Genomic DNA, 12,940 nt, shown 5'->3' with positions numbered 1-12,940 from the left:
GGTGGTCAGGAGAGAGAATGCAGCATTAACACAAAGTATAGACTTCTATACAACCACAGGAGTCGCTCGCTGGTGTTCAGCAGAGATAATTTGTTATGTGTGTGTGAAACTAACCGATGAAACCTCAGGATCTACCCGCATTACGCTGCAAAAACTACTGCAGTTTGCAGAATTTCACAAATCAAGCTTACATTTTCCAGCTTTAGGGTCATATTATCTCTTTACACTGTGCCTTAGGACAATGGTGCCTCAATATATAGAGAGCTGAGATTGTTCTGCAATTACATATATATAATATACATATAACACATAGGTATTTATCTCACATGCAAGTGCCTTTTAAAAAATAGGTGAAATTATGTAAGATCAAGAAAAAATGCCCTCAAGGGGTTTAAACTGGTAAATCCTCAGAGTAAAAATGTCTTAGTGTAAAAAACTATCACAGTCAAAAGAAACCGAACAAAAAAAAAAAACGTGTGGCCCTTAATAACTCTTATCCCGCCCCTTGTTATCTGCAACTAATACAGTAATTATGGAAACAGAAGCTCCAAAAGTGATCCTTCCGGAGGCGTCGACAGAAACATGTCATGCGAAGCCGCCCGAGGACGGAATTAAACTGAGCCGCTACGAATGAAATGAGCCGGCGACGGTGGAGCAGCGGCGGATCCTTCAAGGCAAAAAAAAAACACCGAGGCGTCAAACACACAATTATAATCCCCGGCGCCTGCCGCTGACGAGCTCAACGAGAGAACAAGTCAAATCATTTGCACATGAATTAGGCATTCATCGAACGCACGAAACCCCCACGCTCCGGATGTTGAAGACGCGCTGCCGCCGTCCACGGGAAGTGTAGTTTATTTCGTCGATGTTGAAGTTATCCTGCAAGACCAGAAGCTTTATTCGCGCTACAGCTTGAGTTATAACTTTAATTTACCCCCTCAGACATCCGATGTTTCCTGTTAGCCTTAGAAGGACCCTGTGACTCGGTAAATACAGTCGAAACTCAGCCTCAGCGGGAGAACTTTAGCGCCGCTAAAGTCTGCTCTGGTCTTGACTAATGCGGCTTTAATACACAATTGAAAGATGTATTAAGACGTCGATGTTCAGAAGGTGTTGTTTCCATGCTTGAGCTGAGACATTTTGATATGAGCTGCTGAGGTTTTCATCTCTCAGACTTGCGTCACGGCAGAAGGAAAGCAGAAAATCTCTCAAACACTAGCTCATGTTGCAGTTGATCATATATATATATATTATTCTTTAACGTCTCGCTGGGATACAGCGCTATGAATGTAACCAGGCGGTAACTCCAGTCTTCTCAGGGAAAAGTCCAGCAGAGCCCCGGCATGAAAAAAGATGCCGAGATGAGTTGCAGCTTACAGATGAAATCCTCTGGAATCCGAGCGCGAGCAGACAGGAAACGCAACGCCGGAGCTGCTTTATTACTCACAACTCTAATCCAACCCAACAACTACACAAGAGACCCTCCGGGCTCCGCTTCGTATGGATGTGTGACTCCGAGGTTCCTGTGCAGCTCGATGAGTTGAGCAAAGCGCCAAAACGCTCGCAGGGTTAGAGGTTCAACTCCTAAGAGAGGAAGCCAATGTAAACAAATGCTAAGCGCTCAAGGACAAAAGCAACGGGTATGGTGAAGGATAAATATGTGTATTTCAACCTGGACCATGTTTTTGTGTCTTAATTTGACTAATAAATGGGGAGAACACGTTTTTTAATTGGAAGGCAATGTAATTGCCCTCAGTCATTTGACATCCACTAAATGTTTTTAACATAAAAAAATAAAGAGAAAGATTAAATGTCTGTTGTCAGACACAATCCAAGCCCGTCAGTGGAAAAAACAAGGACTTCTAGTGGAAGAAAAGCCTCAGCTATCTTCTTTAATACTGGATCAATTGTCAATCCCATTCGTCGCTTAGAAAAGAAATCATGGGAAATAAGGTTGAAAAGACAAATCAATGAATAGGATGTATTTAACACTCACAAGCTGTGTCCGTCCTTCATGCCTGCATGCCACATTTTCTGGAGATAAAGCTTCACAAAAGTTGAATGAGAAAGACATTCATTTCCCCCCAAATGTTCTACTTTTTACTTCCCCAAAAGACAACATTTTTGGCATTTTTCTCGCTTCCTTCTCAATGCTATCAGTTTAGGATTTAATGGATTTGTCCACTAGCTTGGAACGTCATCAGCCGATTAAAGGAACGTTACCGGTGGTCACCAATCTCAAAATGCTGAAAGTTCAAGTGAAACGTGAAGGCGAAGGCAGCGACACTACATGGTCGGGTTTAGGAAAAGGTCGTGTTCTGGGTTATATTGCGTAAGAAGCGTAACAAGCAGTATTCTCCTGGGTGAAAGTTTTGTGTTTGTTTGACACATTCATTATCCTCCAACCTGGCGCTTCATACCACCTCACCTGACTTCCTGCTTTGGCTTTCCATTGGCTACCATTGAATTGAATTTTAAAAAAATAATAAACGCAAATTACAATCGTTCTAGATTTGTTGCAAACTTTTGGTTCTACATTTTCATTTTGAATCTACCGTCTGCCATCTATTCAATCTCTCTTTTTTTTGCAAAGGTACATCATTTATCAACAGGCAAAATGTTGTCTTGATGCAAACATTTGCGGTGAATCCAAATGAAATACGCAATCAAATGTTCAAATATGTTGGTGAGGGATTCGGGGAGATTTTGAGGTGTGTCAAGATGGTGCCATCACGTGTGAGGCTAACGGATGAAATAAAGGAAAGTCGAGGCAATGGGGAAAAAGATCTACGCTATCTTCTTCAGCACCTATATCCTTCGCCTTAGTTTGGATGACAATTCCTTAAGACGAGCGACAACTTTGGATGCAAGACACTGAAACAATGATCCTGCACCGTTGAGGCCTGCAGCTTTAAGAACTCATTAAAGATGAAGAGAGGTCTTCACTTTCTTCGCGGGTTAAAAAAGGATTCTCGGTGTGTGATCCAAAAAAAGATCTACATGGCAGCAGAGATTTCTTTACCCACATACCTCTCTCTTGGGAATTATACATATTTAATTAGCTAAGAAGGTTGGAGACGGGAGGCAGGGGAACAAGCGCCCCTAAGGCATATTGTGTGTTTCCCAATGCGTCACAAAAACACACACGAGGTCCCTTCATTTAACCTCCTGGTTGATGTGTTCCAGGACTTACCGGTATGGTAAGACAGTGTCTGTCAAAGCATTCGTTTTTCTTTACTAAACCAGAGAACAGTGACTCAAGAAACACTTGTGGGGGCATATTGGACACACAAAATCCCTTCACTCTGTCGTGCTGACACAATGCGAGTATCAAAGGATGCAGCGACAGAAACTCAAAGGTCTCGTTCCCGCCCACGTGTTCGTGTCTAAAGCGGCAGCTCTGTTTAAGCTATGCTTTAAAGTTTGCCGCTCTAGGGCAGCGGTCCCCAACCTTTTTTTGCGCCACCGACCGGTTTCGTGTCGGACATTATTTTCACGGACCTGTTTAACTTAAACCGCTCTTCACAAAGACAAGATGTTGGAAATGGCTGTCTTGACTTTGGACCAGAACCCTGGCAGAGTTGAAACAGACTTTTACGTTTCATTTTTGGGGAAACGCATCACGTAAACCTCTTCAAAAACTGTGGAACCAATTTTGGCTCGAGACGTCCTTTTCCCCTGTGTTTGAGTCGTCGTAGGAACCTCAAATTAATTCCAATACTTGTGTTTATTGTATGCATTTGTTCCTATCAGCCTGCCGTGTCGCGATGGATGTCACTTTCAGACGTTGGCATCGTCCGTCTCTGCAAAACATGTCATTGAATTGGCCGCAAGAAACGCACAATGCCCCGTGGTTAACGTTGTGCATCGAATGCTTAGGTTTAGGCTACACAACTAGTTGGTTAGACTATGGAATGTGTTAACGTAATAACTTCATAACAATGTAACTACTGCAATTAAACTCGGACTCCTTTAATTAAACAAGCCGTGGCTGCTGCCTCCCTTTGGAGGACTTTATTGCTCGTCATTGCACCACAAAACTTTTCCACAACGTTTATTACACCACAAAACTTTCAATGTTGGAATCAACGACACCAACATTTCATTTCAGTCGTCTGGGCGGCTGCAGCTGGACTGACTCCAGCGCAGCTGTTCCTGGACTCGACTAATCACTGAAGGATGACTGAAGTCTGTCCAATCAGGCCACTTGGACGCATTTGGACTCGAAAGGCTCGTCTCAGCAGGTTTACCTCAGTCAAACCGCAGGAAGTCACTCGCGGTGAGTAATCAGGCGCCGGCATTGCCAGTTGTTTAAAACTCAAGAAATTGACCTAAATACACTAATTTAGTCCAATTTATAACAAACAAAGACTTGTAATGGGGTACGTGAAAGAACAAGGAATCTCTATAGCCATCGTGCATTTCAAACTAAGCTTGTACCAACCCATGTATCGACTACCATGTAAACTAACAAGCCTCGTAATGGGACGACGAGGCTGTGTTTCTGTTTACGTCTACTAACATTAATGGTGCCTCATTCTATGGAGAGCTGAGATTGTTCTGCAATTTTAGATGCATCACATGAGTATGTATCTCATATGCAAGGGCCTTTAAGAAGTGAATTTAAGAAATTATGTAAAAATCGAGAAAATTACCCTTTAGGGTCCAGAGGGTTAAGAACTTTTATCGGATCGGATGCAGAAGGAACCAACGAAACATTAAAAACAATCACATTCATGTCTAAAAAGGCTCAATACTGCAAGACATGGATAAGATGTACTACAGTTTCTTAAGAGTAGATGTTATCCAGCCGACTAGATTCACAGAATAAGACTTCCAGTGATTGTTGGTTGTCTTCCAAAAACCTCAGAGACACATCGGCATCGAACTGCTCATCCTCCGCCTCGTTACAAGGGACAAAGGGAAACGTAACTCCACTAACACGATGTTAACGTAGAAGCTTTTAAGACGGGCTAATTTGCAGGTTAAATTGCATCTTAAAACACTTCTCAATTTGTTTTGTTTTTTCACCGCTAAACACGATCCTCGTCTGTCGTTCGCTGCGTCGTCGAGCCTCGCAGCTTTTTGGGAAACCTGGCAATTTCGTGGTCTGTGCAGACTTTGTGTGAGTGTGTGTGCAAATTTCCTCACGGGTCTCTATCGTTTTATGTGTGTGAATTGAGAACGAGAAAGAGAGACATCTGTGGATCCCCCTCCCTTCCCCTCTCGAGGGAACTCGGCGTCCCGCTCGGTTCTTTATCGGGCTCTCGGGGCTTTGATGATGCTGCCGCTGTCTCCTCTAAACCCCTCTGATAAAAAAAAAAAAAAACCAAGAGCAGAGGGCGGCCTCCATTACATGTATCGTGATTGTGACTCGATCTTCAAAGGGAAATCCCGTGAAACCTTTGATGCTCCCTTCGCTTACACAGTCCCACCGCTCTCGTCCAGAGAGACACCATGAGGAGTGAGCCGGCGGAGGCTTCGCCGTCTTTTTCGAGGATATTTCGATATTTCGTCAGCTGTTTTTTTTTTTTTAGTCAGTTTAAACTAAAAGGGCCAATCTGTTGCCACGTCTGTTCATATAAAACAGTGTTGCGCCGCAACGTGTTACTGGGTGGAGTGACCATTCAGCACGCCGTTACGACTATTGCGGTCGTTGTTTCACAAATACGACGACGCTCGATTGATCTACGATCCCTGATAGCTCAAAGATGGGACTCTGGTCACAAAACATGCAAAGTCTCTCCGACATCTCAGCGAGACACACGCTTTATAGCGGTTTAGCCTCTTTTTTAAAAATGTTTTGTGTCTTTTTGTAGTCGTTAAACATTTCCCTGTGGTTTCGTGCTCATTTTGGTATCTCTTTTTGTTGCCTTTTGTCTTGTCGTTGTGGCTCATTTGTGTCTCATTTTAATTGCCGTATGTCTCTTTTGAGTTAGTTTGTGTCTCTTTGTAGTTGGTTTAAGTGTCTTTGTCGTCTCTGTTTTGTGTCGCATTGTGGTTGTTTGGCCCTCTTTCATAATGAATGTGAGTGCATATGGTCTCTCAGTGTCTCTTTGCAGCTATTTTTTGTATCTCTTTAGAGTCTTTATAGTCTTTTTTTGACTAAAAGTCTTAAGACGATTTTTTTTTTGCCATTTTTGTGTCTCTTTTTGTTGCCTTTTGTCTTTTCGTCGCTTTGTGTCTCATTTTAATTGCCGTAAGTCTCTTTGTAGTCAGTTTGTGTCTCTTTGGAGTCATTTTGTGTCTCTTTGGAGTTGTTTTCAGGTACTTTGTATTCTTAGTTTTGTGTGTTTTGTGGTTGTTTGGCCCTCTTTCATAATGAATGTGAGTGCTTACGGTCTCTCTGTGTCTCTTTACAGCTTTTTTTAATATCTCTTTGGAGTCTTTATAGTCTTTATTGTGTCTATTGTAGTTTCTTTATGTTTTTTTCTGGTCCTGGTAAAGGTAAAAGCCCTGTCTTGTGTCCCGTAGGCCCGTTTAGTAATCCATCAATGCCCTTGAGGTTCATAAAATACTTGTCACATCTTTCTTTAAATATAATAAAAGCTGTTTATATAAAATTCATCCAAGACTCACAACTCGTGCTGACAACCATCTGACTGTATCGGTGTTGTTCAGTGTCAGGCCCTGCGATCAAACCTCTCATCAGGTGAGCAAATAAAAGGAGCACTTCCCAGCAGGTATCACATTTATATCACAGCAAGGTGTAAACATGCTTCAAGCAACAGCTCGCTCCATAGAAAGAACAACCTAGTCGTTGTGTTATTTTAATCTGTCGCATGGCGGCTTTATTATGAACTAAAGTCACAGCAAAGCTGACTAAACTGATCCCTGATCTACCAGAGAGCGAGAAGGAGTTCATTGCAGATAGACAAGAGACTCTTGACCCGTAAACTTTTCCTTTTGCGACGATCAAATTGAGAAGCTGGACCACCGAGTCGTTTATCTGCTTCAAATCTCATTTCCTGTAGGAGGACGAGGATAGAAACGCTGACGTCCTTTTGCCCTCGTGATGAAATACAATTTGATCCTCCGTGCACCTACTGTGGATAGGATAGGAGTACTTTTATCAAAGGTGCAAAAAAAAAGCAAGAAGCAACGGAGAGGAAAGCAATGGGCGGCAGAGCAATGGCGAACAGAAAGAAACCACTGAAAATAAATGTTGCTTAATATTGCCAAATTATCACAAGGCTGCGTGTGCTTCATCGCGCATGTTTAAAATCGTATGTTTAAGGTTTAATACTCGATAAGCCGAGTAAGTGTGTGTGTGTTCTCCATCACAAGTTAAACATCACAAAGCAGCTGAAGGCCGGCGCTATGCAACATGGATATGAAGGTAGATTTGTGTCTTTTTTACCCAAAGAAATTTCTAGTTTGTAAGTAAATTGTCTCCAAATCGTCGCTCTGTATTAAAAAAATTGCTCTTAAAAAAAAAAAAAAATCCAAAAAACGCTCTCAAATTAAAAAAATACTTTCAAAAAAAATTTGCTCTAAAAAAAAAAAAAATACTCAAAAAAAAATAATCCTCTCAAAACTAAAATTTGCTCTAAAAAAAAAAAAAAAACGCTCTCAAAAAACAACTTTAAAATTATTTTTTTTTAAAAAACATTTGGAGATATTTTACTTAAAAAACTTGAAATTTGCTTGGGTAAAAAAGACACAACTCTACCTTCGTACATGGACAGCTCCACAGGACGGAGGCTAAGTGCGGCAGAGAATCTGATTTTCCAGTCCAGGTGCTCCGGTCTATTGGATCACGGACCCGGTGACACCGCTGACTGCTCTGTGATCGCCAGTGGAGGCTTTTGATCCGGTCACGCCGACAGAGGAAGCCTCTACTTGGAGGAAAAGAAGAAAAAAAAATACATTTGAAAAGCAATTGGTTCTCACAAAGGAGCCAAAAGAAGCGTAACCAACTCGATAAAAACAGGTACGTGCTGTTGGGCTCACAGCGCTGGGAGTTCCCCTCCCCCAGGAGGGAAGAGAGGCACAATCAGATCCTGAGACTCTCACCTGCTGAGGTTCTCCACACCCACGAGGCGTTCAGGCTTTTCACCGGTTATGCTCGAAAAACTGCTGAAGTTTCACTGCTGTATTTTGTTGTTGTTTCCCAGTTCATTGTAAAAACAACAACGGCCAGCTTACTGTTCTGCCAGGTGAAGTCAATGCGGAGGCGTCTCGAACTTACATCTCCTGACCACCAGGGGGCGACTCCTCTGGTTGTATAGAAGTCTATGTTTCATGTTTTAAAGCTGCATTCTCTCTCCTGACCACCAGGGGGCGACTCCTCTGGTTGTATAGAAGTCTATGCTTCATGTGTTAAAGCTGCATTCTCTCTCCTGACCACCGGGGGCGACTCCTCTGGCTGTATAGAAGTCTATGCTTCATGTGTTAAAGCTGCATTCTCTCTCCTGGCCACCAGGGGGCGACTCCTCTGGTTGTATAGAAGTCTATGCTTCATGTGTTAAAGCTGCATTCTCTCTCCTGACCACCAGGGGACAACTCCTCTGGTTGTATAGAAGTCTATGCTTCATGTGTTAAAGCTGCATTCTCTCTCCTGACCACCAGGGGGCGACTCCTCTGGTTGTATAGAAGTCTATGCTTCATGTGTTAAAGCTGCATTCTCTCTCCTGACCACCGGGGGTCGACTCCTCTGGTTGTATAGAAGTCTATGTTTCATGTTTTAAAGCTGCATTCTCTCTCCTGACCACCGGGGGTCGACTCCTCTGGTTGTATAGAAGTCTATGTTTCATGTGTTAAAGCTGCATTCTCTCTCCTGACCACCCGGGGGCGACTCCTCTGGTTGTATAGAAGTCTATATAAATGACTCTCAATCTCTAGTTTCAAGTCTTCTTCAAGACAACATAATGTTCATTTAGTAAATTATATTCGTAATCTACTGGTATACTTGCCTTTTTAGTTTTTAAACATGTTATTAATAAAAAAATAAATAAACTCAAGAAACTCAAACTCTTCCTGATGGCAATAAATAGTCAGGCAGATATTACATCATATATTATCTCTTGGTGTTATGCACCGCGGTGCCGCATGTTAAATCCAATCAGAGGCCGGCCAGGAAAGACCTGCAGGGCTAATGTGTCAAGAAGAACCATCTCATGTGGAGTTATTGGAGTCCTTTTATATCCACACAAAAAATGGGCTACAAAGCCGAGGTGATGTAAACAGCCTCCAGCACCGAAAAAAAAACACAATGATGTAACAATTGGCTCATCATCGTAGCTGCTTTGTGCAATCGACCACTTTTTTTGGGATTCCTACCCCCTCTTTGTGTTACGCGTGATCTACATGTGCACTTTGGCCTAAATACAGACACTGCATGGGGCTCATGGGGTGAAGAGTGACTCAAACAGCCACAACAACAAAAAACACCTGAAGTAACGCACATTCACCTTAGAAATGGTGTCATTTGTTTTTTGGGGGTGGGAAACGAGACTGTAGCAACAACATAATAAGCTGTAACTATACACACTGTAAATAAACAAAATTAAAGGAACGTGCTCTTATTTTTCTTGACGTTGTCATATACAGATATGCAAAGATGTTTTTTGCCTGATATATAACAATATATTGTCCAATGTTTAGTCTCTATTTGATAATGTGACGAGACAATACAATGGTGTGTGTGTGTGTGTGTGTGTGTGTGTGTGTGTGCTTCATGACTAGCAACAGCTACAACGTCCTAACCCAGTGTATTTCTTGTTTTTAATCTGAAGCTCAGTGTATCCCCGAATACTTTTTGAGGTGAATATAAATATGGAAGCCACCACAACCCGCTCTTCCCACAATGCAGCAGCGAAAAATAAGCCAAAGTTTACGTCTCAATGTCACAAAACCACCGGCTCTCTTCAAATAATCTGCTGGGATGATCACACATGACGGACTAGTGCACAGAGGACATCATTTAGATACAATGCAGAGACGTCATCGCTCTTCTTTAGCGCAGCAAAGTGTGTAAACCTCTTATCTAAAACGCCCAGCGGCACCTTTGCTCCATTGATCTCCACACCTACTACTAAGTGAGGAACCCTGCACACAGAGTTTTTCCACAGCTCAGCCTTATTTCCTCAAATGTATTACACCCAGGGAATACGTTTCCTGAACACAGCTTTCTCATTTGCTCCTCCGCTCACTGCAGTCCAGGTTATTGCGGTCAGTATTATACATTTTTAATCTGTAAAATGTAAGGCAAGTTTATTTGTATAGTGTAAGTGCTTCACATAAAACCATGAAAAGCATCAAAATGAAATGCAGAATAAAACAAGATTCAAAATTAATTAAGAACAGTTAAAAAGCAAAAGATGGAATAGAAGTTGCAGTGCAGTTGAAGAAATAAAATGCATTAGTAAGATGCAGAAATTGATATCCTTGATCTGGTTTCATTAAAGTCAACAGCCTGTCGAATGTTCAACGCAAGATACAGTTACGTTTCACTGACAAGCAACTTTTTTCCCCTTTCAGTCACGGAGAGTTAAGATTAGAAGATTAACTCCACTTTCATATTTGTGTGCTAAATAGGAATCTACTGCAAGCAGCCGGCTAACTTAGCTTAGCACCAAGACTAGAAACATCGCTAACTTCCTGGCGTAACGCAGCCGAGACGTAGACCTGAACACAACCTCTGCAAAGCGGGAAACCTCTGGTTTCTAAAAAGTTTGGACAGTGTTTGTTACCTTCCAGTCTTGCGCTCAGTGAGGGACGGTTTACCGCTAGCTGCCTACTTCCTACGGTACAATAGTGACCTACTTACTGTACATTGCCCCGCTGTTCACGCGGCTTGCTAACGAAATCAGTAGTTTGATACAAAAATATTGTCTTGAAAGTGTTTTCATTGATTTGAAAATGTATAAGCAGTCTGCCGCGAATAAATAACGGACCATCAGATGCTACAATTGACCAGGATCAACTCTTCAACAAAGACATTTAAAGATGAACTGTCAGCTCGGGGGGAAGCTTCACATTGAGCAGGAAAGCTCTCTTAAACTCCTTGTAAGAAAGCAAAGAAGCGTATCGTATTTTCCTTCAACTCACAGATCGATCGGAATTTGTCGTTGGGATTTGAGGAAAATGCTAAGTAGTTTTGAATCGTGGCGACTTATTCCTCAAGGCGATGATACCTTATGGAAAAGTTGCATTTTAAGATATGATAGCATGAGGATACGTTAGCCGGGAAAAGACCCATCTTCCTCTTCTGCCCGCCGCCCGTGTGTCGGGTTTTGCGGCCTTTATTTTTTACTTCCTGGTTCGTGATTACGTGGATTTATATTCTCGCTGGAATGGCGACCGACGTTGTGACTGAGACTTCTGATGATCCTTAAACAAATACACACACACACACAAACACACACACACACAGTCCATCAAACTGTTCAAACAGAAAGTGTTAATTGGCATTCCTCACTCATATGCAGAAACATGCCAAAACACACACATACGTCCATACTTTGGATACTGTTACCTGCTCCCTCAGCGACATAAACACACACAGACTCACACACCTACACACACACACACACACACAGGCCACATACTGTGAGCAGTGGCCTCATTTATAATGAAAGTCAGTAAGCAGGGAAAGAACGTCGAGGTCCCAACAGCTTGCAGAGATTTGGAGATCAATCAACACACACAACAACAAACTGGCCCCAAGCTCCACTGGCAACCCAGCATGCATCTCTCTCCCTGTCACAAACACACACACATGAAAAAGACATGCAGTCCCAACCCCTATGTCATACATGAAACATTACACACATCTAACCCACATGCCGCTGCAGTAATGAGATCAGGAACAAACACTCCGACCCATAAAGGTAACGATAATGACACAATGACAGAAACAACGTACCGAAAAGTTTGCGATCAGACGTCACAACGTTCGTAGCTTTAAGGAGTGAAATGTGAGCAGAAGACATGACGGATGTGTTTGTGACGCTTTTACGCCGAGATGATGAATAGACGGGAGAACAATGTGGTCGTGAGCGTCGACTATACAGGAGAGAGCTCTGCAGTACAGTCAGTGTTATACCAAACAATCACCTCCAACCTTCACTGTTGGCAGTGTGACCAAAAGGTCGCTGGTTCAAATCCCAACATGTGAAAATATGTTTATTCAATTCTTAAGAATGAAGCATTAGATCTTGATGTTGTTTTTCTTTGCCTTGGTAATGTTTGTATTTTTTTTCAATTGATTTTTTCCTGCAATTGTTGAATTTTTATTTTTTAGAGATTTGGTTATTTTTTGATTGATTTATTTCCATTTTTATTTCATTTTATTTAATTATTTCATTTTTGTTTTACAGTTTTTTTGTTAAATATGTTAATATTAAAAAAAGAAGATTTAATTTAATACATTTTTTTATTTATTTTTTATTTTTAAATGGAAAAAATTGCCATGTTGTCGAAGTAGCACAGTATTTTTTTTTATTATGAAAGCATTACTGTTTTGTTTTTTTACCTCCATGAAGTAAAGTTTAAAAGAAAATAGTTTTCCCTCCTCATGAATAATAAACAACCTTCGTCGACTTCTTCTGACTCAGTTGGACGCAATTGTTGAATTAAAGACGAGTCTGGAGCTTGAAAAACGCTCCGGTCTTAAAAGTTGATGAGCTGGCGCTCGTCCAGCCGGTCGGCGCGCTGCTCAACTTCCTGTTTTCTCTCCGTCACACAAACACAGACTGAAGCCACCGAGCATCGAACCATTTCACTTTCATTTTCCAAACCTTTAACTTCATTTTCCCTTCCAGAGAAACTGAATCGGACGTCACCCGAAAAGCCGGGGTCAAACGGGACATCTGTTAACCCCGAATAATAGACAATGAAAGACGGCCGGAACTCAACAGGACGTAATAAAAGTAGCGTTTCGTGGTGACGGATTTCACGATGGTGCCAAAAGACAGAAAATCAACCTGTTGAGGAA

General features: G+C 41.9%; 1 protein-coding gene across 4 annotated transcripts in view; it reads right to left on the bottom strand.

Moving 5' to 3' along the window:
- Positions 1-12,940, bottom strand: part of LOC137796658 (glutamate receptor-interacting protein 2-like) — a 214,033-nt gene that overhangs the window by 104,751 nt on the left and 96,342 nt on the right. The gene's annotated exons all lie outside the window — the stretch shown is intronic.

This window comes from Clinocottus analis, unplaced genomic scaffold, assembly GCF_023055335.1.
Source record: "Clinocottus analis isolate CAN_PGR_092001 unplaced genomic scaffold, fCliAna1.0.p SCAF_3, whole genome shotgun sequence".
Classification (NCBI taxonomy): domain Eukaryota; kingdom Metazoa; phylum Chordata; class Actinopteri; order Perciformes; family Cottidae; genus Clinocottus; species Clinocottus analis.
The sequence above is the reverse complement of the archived record's forward strand: the minus strand, read 5'-3'. Positions and strand labels throughout refer to the sequence as shown.